Raw genomic sequence first — 17,434 nt, forward strand, 5'->3', positions numbered from 1 at the left:
AACCATTGTGGACCATTCTTCATAGAAATGCCACATGATAGGGTGTGACCATTACAAACAAATACCATACACTACACTCGAGCTCCACACACTAAACTAACAGCTAAACAAAATGTTGAAATATATTTTATTTGCTGAAACCTGAAATTACTCACATGTGCCAAATCACTCACATCTGCTAAAAGACTAAATTAAAAACATGAAATAAATAAAAATGAAGCCTTCTCTCCTGGGGTAAAGAGACAATGTTTGGTTCAAGCCTAATTTATCTTTTTCTAAGATTTGTTAAACAGAGCTAGGGAACATATTCTAAGTCAGAGGAAGCTCAAAATTCTCCTAAAACCAAACAGTATCAACTAACCCTCAAAAATAAACAGAAGAGCTGAAGGCAAAGAAAACTCAAAGGCTTAACACTCTCTAAAGCCAAATATATAAGATACTCCCTGCCTTGTTCAGTTATGTACATTTTGCCTTCTGTGCATGATTTTTAAATTTCCTCCTTGAAATGTGGAAAGAACTGAGAAAGTAACATTCCAACAAATTGTCTCTGAAAGTAATGAAAACTAAATGTGATTCAAAGATGCTTTACACAGTGAAACAGCTTTATAAAAAAAAAATCCATCCCTTTCCAGTAACAGAAAAAGAAAGGCTTAACAAAAGCTAACCAAAAACAGGACCACAGGATTTCATTAAATGACATTCCTAGGCTTGGAAGCAGCAAATTGCTACCTAGGAACACAAGAATGTCCTGTACCAGCATAACGCTGCACAATTCATCATTCACTTTTGTGGTTTAGGATACACTAGGGACCTCATTCTACACTTCTCAGAAAATACTACATTTTAGTTTTGAATATGAAGAAATCAAACAAATCATTCAACAACATGAAAAATGTAAGTTTTTAACATCAGAGCTCTTCTCATCAGCTGAAGAATTATGCTAAAAAATAAGAAATGAAAATGTTCTTACCCAAAAAGGGAAGAGAATTCACATCTCCTAGAAAAAACAAAAATAAGAACGCCTTATAACCCGATTTAAAATTATTCAGTACAATATTAGATAACTCCGAAAGTTTTTACACCTTTCCTCCTCAGCATAAGGAGAAAAACAAAAAACTATTATTCATCATCAGTCTCCTTTCTCTGTTCAATCCAATTTGTAGGGGGAGGAAATTCTACCATCAGCTAAAGCCAATCTTAATAAGAAAGACATTTTCTGGCTGTCCGGATGTTAGGATGGTAAGCCCTGAAAATGTTGAGGGCAGAGCTAAAGCCTAAAATCATAAGTAAACTCAGCCAAAAACTCAGATACCGGGGAGAAGAACGCACTTCTTACATAAGCTTTGGCACACGTTTTAAATATAGCTGATCCTTCCCACTCCCACTCATTGCTAGCTAACTTTGTGTATGTACCTTATTTCCACGTAAACTACTAGCGATTCTGTGGTTTCTGGTCATCTCCAAATCGGCAAACATCCACTCTCAGATCCACTCTGAATACAAGGGCCATCTTTCAACTTAAGCAGCCAGACAGAGGAAATAGAAAACTGCTATCTCTGCCATTGGGCGCTCAGCCTGGGTCACGACTGCAGCACCGACAGCTCATCCTTTGGGCAAGATTCAAGATTCACCAGAACTGCTCAGTCCGTATTTTAAAAAATAAAAAGACACACAGTCTCTCTCCTTTCCTTTCAAACTAGTTTCCTGTTTACTGCAGACTGCGATGCAAAGCCATCCATTAATCTTTGATGCCTTCTCACAGCAGAGCCCCCTTCCTCTTTCCCCGCACCGCCTCCCCCGCCCCCCACGCCTGCTGATCTCAGCCGCGTTTGAACTATAGTAACCCCAGCCCAGCTCGCTGCAAAGCAAGCGGGGCCGCTGCCGCCGCGGAGCTAGGGGATTACGTCCACAAAAACTCTGCCAGGAAAGAGGCCCGTGCCAGGGAGCTCCCCTCCCCTCTGGCTAAGGATGCTGGCTCCGCCGCGCCACGCACCAAAAAGATTCTGAAGGAAGACGCGGGCGAAGTTCTTCATCCCTGAACAGAAAGGGGATCTATTCCCAAAGGGCGGGCAAGGGTCTTGGGATCCTTCGTTGAGAAAAGCAAAAGTGGAGAGGGTTGCAGAAGGCCTGGCAAACGAGAGTAGCAGCGATGGGAACAAAAAGGAAAGGATGAGGACCGCTCATACTGTAAAAAAGGGCTGACAGACATGATACAGTGGAAATGGGTCCCTTTTGAAGAATGACTTGGCAGGCCTTTCTGCACCCCAAAACCACCTCAAACCGAATGAAAGGGGGTAAGCTGAGTTTGGGGCTGCGTAAAGCAAAGAATAGTAGGGTGAAATAAGAGAGGGAGGGAACCTCGTGCGCCAAGTGGACAAAGACGCAAAAGACCTAAGTTGGAAGTGGGAACTGGAGGAAAGGAGCTGGAAAGGAGCAGCTGGAAAAGGGGCAGCTCAGAAGGGGCTTGGAAAAGGCCCTAAATGGGGTCCCGGGAGGCGATGGGGCAGCGCTCAGAGCAAGGGCATCTTAGGAATGCTGGGGAGACGAGGGCTCTCTCCAGGAGGGTGGGGTTGGAGAGGGGCCGGGCAGAGCCCAGGAGTTGGGAGAGGGGGCTCTAAGCGGGGCCCCGGGAAGGGAGGACAGAGCCGGAAGAGAGCCGAAGCGGGGGCCAGGAGGGCCGAGGGAGGGGCTGGCGGCTGGGAAGGAGGGGGCGCTGCGGGTGAAGTGGAGACGAGGATGGGAGAAGAGGAAGGAGGCGAACGGGGAAAGGGGCGAAGGGGGAGAAGAGGAAGGAGCGGGCGACGGGATGGAGGAAGGGAGTGAAGAGGGACGGGGGAGGGGGAGAAGAGAGGATGCAGGATGCGGGCGAGGGCGCCGGGAGAAGAAGGGGCCGACCCAGGCGGACGGCTCGTTCACCTCAGGCTGCGGCCTCCCTCCCCACGGGGAGGCGCCGTGGGCGGACTGAAGGGCTCCGCAACTCCCCGGCTCTCTCGCTCGCCTGCCCTCCCGCTCTTCTCGGGCGGCGGCAGCAGGGGCCGGGACCGCGCGGCTCACAGCGGCGGCTTCTCCGCGCCGGGCCTTGGATGCTGCGTCTCGGGAGGCGGCGGCAGCGGAGGCGGCAGCAGCCCAACCCGTGCGGTCACCATCGTCCGCGGCGGCAGGCGCTCGCGGGCCGAGCTCCTTAGCAGCCGGCGGCAGCCATGGCCTTCTTCGTTCACTCCTCCCGCCCCCGGCGCTCTGCGGCCGCAGCAACCCGGCTTCAGTGCTCTGCGCCTGCGCGCGGCGCTGCCAGCGCGGCGCGGCCCTCCCCCGTACGGGCGCGCCTCTGCGCGCCCTCGCGCTCACTCACAATCGCGCCGCTGGGTGGTTCCCGCGCCGCCTCCGGTACACGGGTGGGAGACACACGCCTCTCGCAGCCTACACAGCCAGGCTCCCGCCGCTATGGAGACGTGTGCCACGCCGATATCTGCACGCACACTGTGACACGCACCATTCTGACACACGTGCGCTCTTACACTCCCCAAACACCAGGAGCCACACGCGCTCACACCCACACTTACCTGCCAGGACCACGTGGGAGAATTGGAGAGGCTGATCCCTAACCCGATGGAACCGCAGTAGCGAAGAGGCCAGATTTTTTTTTTAACTCCCTACTGACTGGTCTAGACTGTCAACTCCTTGGCGTCAGAGACAGTATCTGTGATGGCTCAGCACTGCCTAGCACGGAACAGGCTCCCAATAAAACTTCTATTGAATAAGTGAGTGGATATATGAATAAATGAATTGGAACTATGCATTGAGTATCTTTAAGAATTCCAACTCTGGTTTAAAGAACTTGTTCAAAGAATTTTACTGTTGTATGTAATTAAATGGTACGTGTGTGTCCTGTCTTTTAGTCTAAGGTTAAAAACAGATTAATGTGCCATCACACTTCCCAAGATTATGTTAACATACCTTATGGGGCAGGAACTGTTCTCCATTTACTCACAGTAAAAAACCTGAAACACATTGTACCAAGAATGAATCAAGAATGTTGCTGGTCTTCTGGGCTTTATCTATTTCCTTGCCTTAATGACCCTCTACAAATTCCCTCACCCTCAGCCCCTTCCAGAAAAAAAAAAAAAAGCCCTACATTGTTCCTTCCTTTGTCTTTGGTTAGTTCCTAGACAGTCACTTTGAGGTTGGCAATGCCTACACACACAGAAGATCACACACTCAGTAGTGGATAAAATGTTGCCACTAGATTGAATAATCTTGAAATTGTTACAAAAGAAACACACTTACCTGCCAGGACCACCTAGAAGAACAAACACACTGCCTGTTACAAAAGAAATTAATGTCCTTCCACCTAGATTTGTGTTGGAGGCCCTCCTTGGAAATTCAAGCCTTTGGCATTGGTACACTTAACGGTAAATCCCCAATTCTGAGACACCTTTGCATGCTAAGTCACTTCAGTCCCATCTGACTCTTTTGCGACCCTGTGTCCCGTCTGACTCTTTTGCGACCCTGTGGACTGTAGCCTACCAGGCTCCTCTGTCCATGGAATACTCCAGGCAAAAATACTGGAGTGGGTTGCCATGCCCTCCTCCAGGGGATCTTCCTGACCCAGGGATTGAAGTCTCATCTCTCATGTCACCCGCATTGGCAGGTGGGTTCTTTACCACTAGTGCCATCTGGCAAGCCCACCTCTGTATCTAGCTAAAACTGTAAACACAAGCTCTACATTTAGAAAATGTAATTTCTGGAGGCATCAATCAATCAAATTCAGAGTAACTTCCCTTCCACCAGTTTGATATCCCTAAAGAAATTTAAGTTTTTAAAATTTCTGGGGATTGGCCACCTTTCATCCTTGCGCCTTAGACTACTTAAGAATAATCATTAAGCCTGCTACATGGCAAAGACGCAGTTTTATGAGTCTCTCAATATAGCCTGGTAAATGAGAAATTACACACACACAGAACTACAGAGGCCACATGACTAATGATTGGAATAGGAAACTGCCCAGGACAGCAAGGCCTTTCCTTTGATTTCCTCCTGTTTTCACAATTTTACTACTGACTCAGTCAAGAAAATGTAAGGCCAGAAACAAGATTACCATGAACTCAAAACTACATAAACAGATTCTAACTGGATTTATTTATTCTTCCCAGGTGAATGACAGAATCTTGAAAGTATTACTTTAGTACTGATACTGAATTTCTGTGTTTTGTTTAAATGGAAGCAAAGTCTACCTCAGCTCTGACCTTTCCTTTTTTAAAGGGAAAAATTGGGTTCAAAGTCCTATAACCTTTATTGTAAGTTCCCTGAACTTGTAAAAGCAGGAAAGAAAGTCACACTTGGTTTTTATAGCAGCTGCCTATAAATGCTGGGGTTCAAAACAAGCAAAGAAAATTACTCCTGTAATTAAAGGGTTACTGCTGTTACACTGCTGCTAATCCAGTTTTGAAAAAGCTCTAAAGAGCCAGAAACAGGTAACCAAATCACACTAAAAAGAAAAGCAGTGGGGTGGGGGGTGGGGTGTTAGAGAGGACTGCTCAAATAAATGAGGCAATCTCATGTGACTTTTTTCCTGTTTTTACAATCTCAAATAAAAGACAGCAAGTACTTTCTAGAAACACTCAAAAGCACACAAATCGGGAAAGGTCAGGAGAAAAACATGGTAAGTACCTGGAACCAAGCTTAAGGATATACCCAACTGCCATATCTTGGTCATAAAAGGAATTAACGTAATGTGCTAGAAGGAAATAAGTGGAGTGTTTATGTTTGTGGAATGGCAGGCAGTTCAGGATTCTAAAGGTTATCTTGGTAGCAGTTTACTGACTCAGTCCTGTCTGACTCTTTTGGGACTGCATGGATTGTAACCCACCAGGCTCCTCTGTCCAAGGGATTTCCCAAGCAAGAATCCTAAAGTGTGTTGTCATTTCCTTCTCCAGGGGATGTTCCCCACCCAGAGATCAAATCTGGGTCTCCTGCCTTGCAGGCAGACTCCTGCATTTCAAGAGAATTCTTTATCTACTGAGGCATCAGGTTATCTTACTGTCCACTAACCTTATTCAACACTGAGGAAGAAGTCAGCTCAGAGTTTGCAAGAGTGTATATTTGTTACAGTTCTAGCCATTCCAAAAGGCTAGTTTCTGAGTTCCTTATAGAATTAACTCTTGCTAATGGCACCCCACTCCAGTACTCTTGCCTGGAAAATCCCATGGATGGAGGAGCCTGGTAGGCTGCAGTCCATGGGGTCGCTAGGAGTTGGACACGACTGAGCAACTTCACTTTCACTTTTCACTTTCATGCACTGGAGAAGGAAATGGCAACCCAGTCCAGTGTTCTTGCCTGGAGAATCCCAGGGACGGGGTCGCCTGGTGGGCTGCGGTCTATGGGGTCACACAGAGTCGGACCCGACTGAACGACTGAACTGAACTGAACTGAACTGAATGATCCTAAAAGATGATGCTGTGAAAGTGCTGCACTCAATATGCCAGCAAATTTGGAAAACTCAGCAGTGGCCACAGGACTGGAAAAGGTCAGTTTTCATTCCAATCCCAAGGGCAATGCCAAAGAATGCTCAAACTACCACACAATTGCACTCATCTCACATGCTAGTAAACTAATGCTCAATTCTCCAAGCCAGGCTTCAGCAATACGTGAACCGTGAACTTCCAGATGTTCAAGCTGGTTTTAGAAAAGGCAGAGGAACCAGAGATCAAATTGCCAACATCCGCTGAATCATGGAAAAAGCAAGAGTTCCAGAAAAACATCTATTTCTGCTTTATTGACTATGCCAAAGCCTTTGACTGTGTGGATCACAATCAACTGTGGAAAATTCTGAAAGAGAAGGGAATACCAGACCACCTGACCTGCCTCTTGTGAAACCTATATGCAGGTCAGGAAGCAACAGTTAGAACTGGACATGGAACAACAGACTGGTTCCAAATAGGAAAAGGAGTTCGTCAAGGCTGTATATTGTCACCCTGCTTATTTCACTTCTATGCAGAGTACATCATGAGAAACGCTGGGCTGGAAGAAGCACAAGCTGGAATCAAGATTGCCGGGAGAAATATCGATAACCTCAGATATGCAGATGACACCACCCTTATGGCAGAAAGTGAAGAAGAACTAAAAAGCCTCTTGATGAAAGTGAAAGAGGAGAGTGAAAAAGTTGGCTTAAAGCTCAACATTCACAAAACTAAGATCATAGATGGGGAAACAGTGAAAACAGTGGCAGACTATTTTGGGGGGCTCCCAAATCACTGCAGATGGTGACTGCAGCCATGAAATTAAAAGACACTTACTCCTTGGAAGAAAAGTTATGACAAACCTAGACAGCATATTGAAAAGCAGAGACATTACTTTGCCAACAAAGGTCCGTCTAGTCAAGGCTATGGTTTTCCCAGTGGTCATATATGGATATGAGAGTTGGACTATAAAAAAGCTGAGCGGGGAAGAATTGATGCTTTTGAACTGTGGTGTTGGAGAAGACTCTTGAGAGTCCCTTGGACTGCAAAGAGATCCAACCAGTCCATCCTAAGGAAGATCAGTCCTGAATATTCATTGGAAGGACTGATGCTGAAGCTGAAACTCGAAGAGCTGACTCATTTGAAAAGACCCTGATGCTGGGAAAGATTAAAGGCGGGAGGAGAAGGGGATGACAGAGGATGAGATGGTTGGATGGCATCACCAGCTCAATGGGCATGGGTTTGGGTAAACTCCGGAAGTCGGTGATGGACAGGGAGGCCTGGCATGCTGCAGTTCATGGGGTCACAAAGAGTCGGACACGACTGAGTGCCCAAACTGAACTGAATGATCACATAAAAACAGTCCTTTGTTTCGAATCTGCAGATAACTGGTGGCCAGTTATGTACCGCATTTTAGATCCAGAGATAAAATCTCATATACCAGACTTCACATAATGGGGCCAAAATCCAAAGAACCTGGATGGCCAACATTGGAAATATAGGGAAAGGAGCATTTTCATGAATTCATTTATTCAGTCATCTATCTATTCATTCCTAGTATTTTCTGGGTACTTCGAAGGTTTTCTCTGTGAATTCAAAGAGTTAACTCTCTAGAACAGAAGAATCTTCAGTTCAGTTCAGTTCAGTCGCTCAGTCGTGTCCGACTCTTTGCGACCCCATGAATCACAGCACGACAGGCCTCCCTGTCCATCACCGTCTCCCGGAGTTCACTCAAACTCATGTCCATCGAGTCAGTGATGCCATCTCATCCTCTGTCGTCCCCTTCTCCTCCTGCCTCCAATCCCTCCCAGCATCAGAGTCTTTTCCAATGAGTCAACTCCTTGCATGAAGTGGCCAAAGTACTGGAGTTTCAGCTTTAGCATCATTCCTTCCAAAGAACACCAAAGAACACCAAAGAACACCCAGGGCTGATCCCCTTTAGAATGGACTGGTTGGATCTCCTTGCAGTCCAAGGGACTCTCAAGAGTCTTCTCCAACACCACAGTTCAAAAGCTTCAATTCTTCGGCAGTCAGCTTTCTTCACAGTTCAACTCTTGCATCCATACATGACCACTGGAAAAACCATAGCCTTGACTAGACGGACCTTTGTTGGCAAAGTAATGTCTCTGCTTTTGAATATGCTATCTAGGTTGGTCATAACTTTCCTTCCAAGGAGTAAGTGTCTTTTAATTTCATGGCTGCAATCACCATCTGCAGTGATTTGGGAGCCCAGAAAAATAGAGTCTGACACTGTTTCCACTGTTTCCCATCTATTTCCCATGAAGTGATGGGACCAGATGCCATGATCTTTGTTTTCTGAATGTTGAGCTTTAAGCCAACTTTTTCACTCTCCTCTTTCACTTTCATCAAGAGGCTTTTGAGTTCCTCTTCACTTTCTGCCATAAGGGTGGTGTCATCTGCATATTTGAGGTTATTGATATTTCTCCCGGCAATCTTGATTCCAGCTTGTGTTTCTTCCAGCCCAGCGTTTCTCATGATGTACTCTGCATAGAAGTGAAATAAGCAGGGTGACAATATACAGCCTTGACGAACTCCTTTTCCTGTTTGGAACCAGTCTGTTGTTCCATGTCCAGTTCTAACTGTTGCTTCCTGACCTGCATATAGGTTTCACAAGAGGCAGGTCAGGTGGTCTGGTATTCCCTTCTCTTTCAGAATTTTCTACAGTTGATTGTGATCCACATAGTCAAAGGCTTTGGCATAGTCAATAAAGCAGAAATAGATGTTTTTCTGGAACTCTCTTGCTTTTTCCATGATCCAGTGGCTGTTGGCAATTTGATCTCGGGTTCCTCTGCCTTTTCTAAAACCAGCTTGAACATCTGGAAGTTCACGGTTCACGTATTGCTGAAGCCTGGCTTGGAGAATTTTGAGCATTACTTTACTAGCGTGTGAGATGACTGCAATTGTGTGGTAGTTTGAGCATTCTTTGGCATTGCCTTTCTTTGGGATTGGAATGAAAACTGAGAGATATAAAATTGCATTCAACCTGGCTACCTCCATGGTTTGATTTTGAAAGCCAATTCTAAGAGAAAATCTATAGTTTTCTTAGGCAACATGGTTTAGTAGTCACTATTTTGAAATATAATTGAGATATAATTCACATACCATACATTATACCTATTTTAAATTGTAAAATTCAGTGGGTTTTAGTATATTTACAGAATTGTACAACCATCACTACCATCAATTTTAGAACATTTTTATCACCATCCCCCTTTTAAAGAAAAAAATCCCTGTATCAATTAGCAGTCACTTTCCCTTCCTCTAGCCTTAGGCAACCACTTCTGTCTCTACACATTTGCCTATTCTAGATGTTTCATATAAATGAAGTAATACAAGATGCGATCTTTCATGTCTGGCTTATTTCACTGAGCATAGTGTTTTCAAGTTTCATAAATGTTGTAGCATGTATTAGTACTTCATTTCTTTTAATTGCCAAATAGAATCCTATTGTAAGAATATATTACATTTTGTCTATCCATTCATCACCTGATGGACATTTGGGTTTTTTCCACTTTTTTACTCTTATGAAAAGTGCTGCTATGAACATTTATGTACTATGAGCTTTTGTGTGAAAATATTTTTATTTGTCTTGTGTATAAACTTAGAATTAAATTGCCGGGTTATACAGTAACTCAAAGGCTTTTCCAGTGGCTCAGCAGTAAAGAATCCACCTGCAGTGCAGGAGCCACAGGAGATGCAGGTTTGATCCCTGAGTTGGGAAGATCCCCTGGAGGAGAGCATGGCAACCCACTCCAGTATTCTTGTCTAGAAAATCCCATGGATAGAGGGGCCTGGAAGGCTACAGTTCATAGGATCTATGGGATACAACTGAAGCGACTTAGCATGCATGCACATGGTAACTCAATATTTAATTTTTTGAGAAACTGCCAGACTGTTTTCCAAAGTGACCACTCCATTTTATATTCCAACCAGCAATGTATGATGAGAGATTTACTCTTAGGTTCAGATGTCCCCTACTTGTTAGATGCAGGATCCTGTCTGTGCCAAGTATACAAATGAGTCCATCTATCATCTGTAAACAGGGATAATGACAGTATTTACTTCACAGGATTATAACAAAAAATAAATAAATGATGTAGGCTAATGTTTATGTTTCAAAGTAAAGTGAAGTCACTCTGTTGTGCCTGACTCTTTGTGACCCCATAGACAGTAGCCTGCACCAAGCTCCTCCATCCATGGGATTTTCTAGGCAAGAGTACTAGAGTGGGTTGCCGTTTCTATTAGTTTCCTTCCTCCCATCTTTGGTATTTGGTTGGCAACAGTTAATCTGTAATAAAGCCAGACAGAGATAAAATTATAACTCCCTATTAACAATGAGATGCATAGTTAGTGTTAAATAAATATTTTCATGGATAATTGGAAAAGCAATAGATCTTGTATACTGCTTGAATACCAAAATAAATTTATCTTTTTCTGCCTCTTGTGCAAGTAATGCCTAGGCTTCAGGAAGAAAAAACATAGAAATATGTCAGCTTTTTGTTTGGTCAGCATTTTTTAGCTTTCCCCCCCAAACATTTTTTATTTCACCAACTTTTTATTTTGAAGAGCTTCAAATATATACAAGAATTAAAAGAATATTAGAATCATCACTCATGTACTCACCATCTAGATTCATTCAACATTCAACATTTGTTAGAGTTTTGAATATTTGCTTTATCTATGTGTGTGACTTTTGTTGAGCTATTTGAGAGTAAGTTGCAGACATCAACATGTTGCACCCCTAAAGGCTCTAGCCTGCCTCTTCTAAAAATAAGAGCTTTTTCCAGTATTACCAAATGCTATTACTACACTGAAGAAAACAAAGTGTAATTCCCTAAATCTTTTTATTGTCCAGCCAATACTCCATTTTCCCCAATTCTCCTTAAAATATCTTTTACAGACAACTTTTTTTCTAACCAAAATCCAATCAAGTTTCACTCATTATGTTATTGTTATGTCTTACAAGCCAGATTTGTTTTTAATTAGTCTGAGTGCCTGTGACTATTTTGAATCTCTCACATCAGCAAAGGAAAAAAATGTTTTGTTGTTGTCTTCAGATTTAAGCTACACTGGTGTCCCTCTGTCCTGCCCAGTCACTTTCTTTGTCTTGATTCTAAGTAAGTCTGAGATGGTTAGTAAAATAAAACTGTGTTGCTTTTCAAGCACGATGATATCCAACTAAATACTGGATTGGCCAAAAAAAAAGTTCATTTGAGCTATTCCATACCATCCTACAGAAAAACTCAAACAAACTTTTTGGCCATCCCAACAAATGGCTATTGATTGTCATATATATTAATTATTTCCTGTAATTTCATGGACTATAGGAGGCCATCCTAGATCCAAAAGGGAAGAGCCAATTTGAAAATTTGCCAAAGGAAGTAAAAGAACTTGAGATATAAAAAGAAACCAGGACCCGGTCACCATGTATGAGCCCCAACCTAAGCCTCATCTGAAGCCAGCATGTCTATACTCTATCTTTAATTATGTTAGCCAATAAAATTACCTTTTTTGCTTAAGCCAGGTTGGGTTGCATTTTCTGTTATCTGCAGTTAAAAGAGTCCCAAGGCCTTCAATCCTTTAAATTTGCTAGTCAGTAAAATATGCTGTTATGAAGATGAGGAAGTAATTACAAAAAAAATTACGATGATAAGCACAAAGAAACACAACTGTTCAACTGAACAAGTTATTATAAAACACAACCATTTAACTCAGCAGTCCCCACCATTTTTGGCACCAGGGATGGGTTTTGTGGAAGACAATTTTTCCATGGACCGGGGAAGGCAGGGTGGGGAGATGCTTTTGCAATGATTCAAGCACATTGCATTTATTTCTATTATTATTATATTAGCTCTACCTCAGATCACTAGGCATTATATCCTAGAGGTTAGGGACCCCTGATTTAACTACTATCCAGAAATAAAAGTTTGATAATACTCTCAGAAGTCTCCCACATACTCTTACCTATTCACAACTGTCTCACTAACCACAGTGGTAACCATTTTTCTGATTTAATATAGTGACTTGTTTTATTTTTTTTGCTTGTTTGACCACGTAAGTATGAATTCCTAAATACTGTCTTTTCTTTTGCCTGTTGTTGAATTTTATATAATTTTATATAAATGAAATCATATGGTAACTATCCTTTTGTGATGAGCTTTTTCTGCTTAATATTGTGTTTGAGATTCAATTATATTCTTGTGTGAAACTGCAGTTCATTTTCACTGCAGTCTTGATTTCAATCTTATGAATATAACACTATTATTTATTCAGCCTTCTATTTATGAACTTTTGGGTTCATGAACAAATTCCAGTTTTGGTTCCAATTTTGGTTCAAACCAAATTCCAGTTTGAGGCTACTATGAACGCTAATATCAACACTTCTGCACTTGTCTCCTGGTGTACATGTGCACATATTTCTCTTGAAAAGAACTGCTGGCCTAAGGGTCTGCCTGTATTCAACTTTCTCAGATAACTCCAAAATGTCTTCCAAGATGTTTATACCAATTTACACTCCCATTAGCAATCTATCAGAGTTCTTACTGCTCTATATTCTGGCCAGCAATTAAGATTGTCAGTCCTTTTAATTTTAGCCATTCCAGTGAAGTTTTTAACTTGGCATTTCCCTAATTGCTGACAAGGTCAAGTACGTTTTCATGTTTGGTGGCCTTTTGTACTTCCTCTTTTGTGAATCGCTCTAGTCTGTTACTCAATTTTCTCCTGTCTTATTTACCTTTTGCTTTTTGTTTTGTAATCCTTAGTATTGGGCTGGCCAAAAAAGGTCATCCAGTTTTTTTCATAACACCTATTTCCAAAAAACCTGAATGACCTTTTTGACCAATCCAATATATTCTGAATGCAAACCCCTTTTAAATTATATATACTGCAAAAGTCTTTTGTTCTACAGCTTCCCTCTTCATTCTCTAGTGTTTTTCTGATGAACATAATTTAAATTTCATATTTTTTGTTTAATGGTTGTTTTCAGCCTGTTTTTCCTACTGCTCTGTGGTGCCTTCACTGTCATAAATCAATGTGTGTGAGGAGATCTGTTCCTGAACTTTCTATTCCAAAGCACTGATGTGTTTGTTCTTACTTATGCCAATAACAACAATTTCAGTTACTCTGACTAAATAAGAAGTCTTAATATATGGTAGAGCAAGTCTCCCCTCCTGGTTTTCTCTCTTTTGTTTTCTTCAAGAGGATCCTGGTTCTTTGCATTTTCTTATCGATTATGGAATCAGATTTGAAATTTTGGCTTATTGAGTTTTCCAAGACTCCACTGAGATTTTTAGTTTTTGACATAGAAGTCTTGCATATCTTTTTTATTACATAAATTCCTAAGATATTTGAGGATTTTTATGCTATTGCTAATGGGAATTTAAATTGTATTTTGTTAGCCTTTGAGGATATAACAGTAAATTTTAAGAATCTCTTGTCTTCCAGAACTTCCAGTCTCATGAGGTTATGGACAAACATAGAAATGGTTTTAATACAGGATGAACTGGACTGGTTATGATAAAGGTGGGCAAAGGTTGCCATGGAAATACAAACAGAAGAGATCAATCCATTTTGTGGGGTTATGGGGTGGGAGGAAGGGAGAGACATTCTAAGTGTTGAAAATAGACAAGGGTCAGCTAGGTGAGTCAGGAGCAAGCAAACAGAGGGGAGGAGAGCACACACGTGACACACACATTTCAGATGATAAGATGGAATCTCAGTGTCAAATGAAGCGCCAAAAAATCTGATTCAGAGACCTGTATGAGGCAAGCTCCCCAGGGGCCATAATTTATAAAAGGAATGTGAGCAAACTAGTTCCAAGATTTCTGGGCTCCTTTAGCTAGATAAGGTTATCAAATGGTGTAAAAGGGTGTGCGGGGATAGAAATTTGGAAAGGTTTTTTTGGAGGGAGCTGTTGCTGTCAGTATTTCTGGGGAAAGCAGTCTTCTGGCGGGGGAGGGGGAGATAATACTTCCTGCTCTAGTCTAGGGATGACGTGATCTTTCAAGGGACCATTCACAGAAGCTAAAATGTATTCCCTGCATTTGGCTGGTGCCTGGTGCCCCCCTGTGCAAGTGAAAGCTACCCACAGCTACAGAAGAGAAGTGGCTGCTTTGGGATGCATGAGCATTGCTAGAGTTTGTCAGTGTGTGTATTTCCAGGGACCTGATGTATGCCACGTGAGAAACGGGGCTGGTTCTGCTTGTCCAGGGTCCTATACCATAGGACTAAACACAAGGAAAGAAGGATCCAATAGTGAGATCAGATCAGATCAGATCAGTCACTCAGTCGTGTCCGACTCTTTGCGACCCCATGAGTCGCAGCACGCCAGGCCTCCCGGTCCATCACCAACTCCAGGAGTTCACTCAGACTCACGTCCATCGAGTCAGTGATGCCATCCAGCCATCTCATCCTCTGTCATCCCCTTCTCCTCTTGCCCCCAATCCCTCCCAGCATCAGAGTCTTTTCCAATGAGTCAACTCTTCGCATGAGGTGGCCAAAGTACTGGAGTTTCAGCTTTAGCATCATTCCTTCCAAAGAAATCCCAGGGCTGATCTCATTCAGAATGGACTGGTTGGATCTCCTTGCAGTTCAAGGGACTCTCAAGAGTCTTCTCCTACACCACAATTCAAAAGCATCAATTCTTCGGCGCTCAGCCTTCTTCACAGTCCAACTCTCACATCCATACATGACCACAGGAAAAACCATAGCCTTGACTAGATGAATCTTTGTTGGCAAAGTAATGTCTCTGCTTTTCGATATGCTATCTAGGTTGGTCATAACTTTCCTTCCAAGGAGTAAGCGTGTTTTAATTTCATGGCTGCAGTCACCATCTGTAGTGATTTTGGAGTCTAGAAAAATAAAGTCTGACACTGTTTCCACTGTTTCCCCATCTATTTGCCATGAAGTGATGGGACCGGATGCCATGATCTTCATTTTCTGAATGCTGAGCTTTAAGCCAACTTTTTCACTCTCCACTTTCACTTTCATCAAGAGGCTTTTGAGTTCCTTTTCACTTTCTGCCATAAGGGTGGTGTCATCTGCATATCTGAGGTTATTGATATTTCTCCCGGCAATCTTGATTCCAGCTTGTGTTTCTTCCAGTCCAGCGTTTCTCATGATGTACTCTGCATATAAGCTAAATAAGCAGGGTGACAATATACAGCCTTGATGATCTCCTTTTCCTATTTGGAACCAGTCTGTTGTTCCATGTCCAGTTCTAACTGTTGCTTCCTGACCTGCATACAAATTTCTCAAGAGGCAGATCAGGTGGTCTGGTATTCCCATCTCTTTCAGAATTTTCCACAGTTGATTGTGATCCACATAGTCAAAGGCTTTGGCATAGTCAAGAAAGCAGAAATAGTTGTTTTTCTGGAACTCTCTTGCTTTTTCTATGATCCAGCAGATGTTGGCAATTTGATCTCTGGTTCCTCTGCCTTTTCTAAAACCACCTTGAACATCAAGAAGTTCACGGTTCACATATTGCTGAAGCCTGGCTTGGAGAATTTTGAGCATTACTTTACTAGCGTGTGAGATGAGTGCAATTGTGCAGTAGTTTGAGCATTCTTTGGCATTGCCTTTCTTTGGGATTGGAATGAAAACTGACCTTTTCCAGTCCTGTGGCCACTGCTGAGTTTTCCAAATTTGCTGGCATATTGAGTGCAGCACTTTCACAGCATCATCTTTCAGGATTTGGAATAGCTCAACTGGAATTCTATCATCTCCACTAGCTTTGTTCGTAGTGATGCTTTCTAAGGCCCACTTGACTTCACATTCCAGGATATCTGGCTCTAGGTCAGTGATCACACCATCGTGATCATCTGGGTTATGAAGATCTTTTTTGTACAGTTCTTCTGTGTATTCTTGCCATCTCTTCTTAATATCTTCTGCTTCTGTTAGGTCCATACCATTTCTGTCCTTTATCGAGCCCATCTTTGCATGAAATGTTCCTTTGGTATCTCTGATTTTCTTGAAGAGATCTCTAGTCTTTCCCATTCTGTTGTTTTCCTCTATTTCTTTGCATTGATCCCTGAAGATGGCTTTCTTATCTCTTCTTGCTATTCTTTGGAACTCTGCATTCAGATGTTTATATCTTTCCTTTTCTCCTTTACTTTTCGCTTCTCTTCTTTTCACAGCTATTTGTAAGGCCTCCTCAGACAGCCATTTTGCTTTTTTGCATTTCTTTTCCATGGGGATGGTCTTAATCCCTGTCTCCTGTACAATGTCACGAACCTCATTCCATAGCTCATTAGGCACTTACCTGAGATTAACACATTGTAAATCAACTATACTTCAATTAAAAAACAAAACAAAAAAGTCAGCTAGCTTCCACTACTTGAAGTAGGGTGCTGATTGTTCAGATTCTACAAAACTAGTAACCAGGGTGGAAGGAGCTTGTGCACTCTGCAGTAAGGGCCCTATTCTAGTCACTGTATGGAGTAGTTTTCAAAGGAATTAGAGTAATTAGATATTGTGGGTCCTCTTCTATCAATTATATCACTTTCTGCTATATATCCAGTGGTCACCTACCTTTTTGGTTATGGAAGACAGAAAAATTTGTGGAAGATAATTTTTCCATGGACTTGGGGTAGAGGGATGATTTTGGAACAATTCAAATGCATTACATTTATTGTGCATTCTATTTCTATTATTTTTACATCAGCTTCACTTGAGATCATCAGTCATTAGATCCCCGAGGTTGAGGACCCCTGCAAATATCCTTTTCAATAAGCTACTATTTAAAAACCAAAAAATAAATTATAATTTTAAAAAAAGTATGTACATGAGGCACTAGAAAAGAAAGATTCAAGTTTAGCCACCTGCCAGATCCAGAGAAACTGAAGACATGTTAACAAGTAAGAACAGCCTTTCCCTGACCTGTCCTGCTTCAGGCGGCTTCTACCCAGGTAGAGTCTGATGCAGCTGCTATTGCACAGGGAGGGAGTGAGTGAGGGGAGAAC

At 42.5% G+C, this 17,434-nt stretch overlaps 1 protein-coding gene across 5 annotated transcripts in view; it reads right to left on the reverse strand.

Moving 5' to 3' along the window:
• The window catches only part of RNF145 (ring finger protein 145), a 64,360-nt gene extending 61,307 nt beyond the window's left edge, over positions 1 to 3,053 (reverse strand). For 2 of the 5 annotated variants that reach the window (XM_055561058.1, XM_055561062.1), the window contains exon 1: positions 2,917 to 3,048. The gene's annotated coding sequence lies outside the window, so the exon portion shown is untranslated. Of the gene's footprint in view, positions 1 to 970; positions 998 to 1,413; positions 1,700 to 2,916 lie in introns of those variants that run through there. The other 3 variants (XM_055561054.1, XM_055561061.1, XM_055561063.1) reach the window with 3 other exon arrangements.
• Between the last annotated feature and the right edge of the window lie 14,381 nt (positions 3,054 to 17,434).

Source organism: Bubalus kerabau, chromosome 1, assembly GCF_029407905.1.
Source record: "Bubalus kerabau isolate K-KA32 ecotype Philippines breed swamp buffalo chromosome 1, PCC_UOA_SB_1v2, whole genome shotgun sequence".
Lineage (NCBI taxonomy): Eukaryota > Metazoa > Chordata > Mammalia > Artiodactyla > Bovidae > Bubalus > Bubalus kerabau.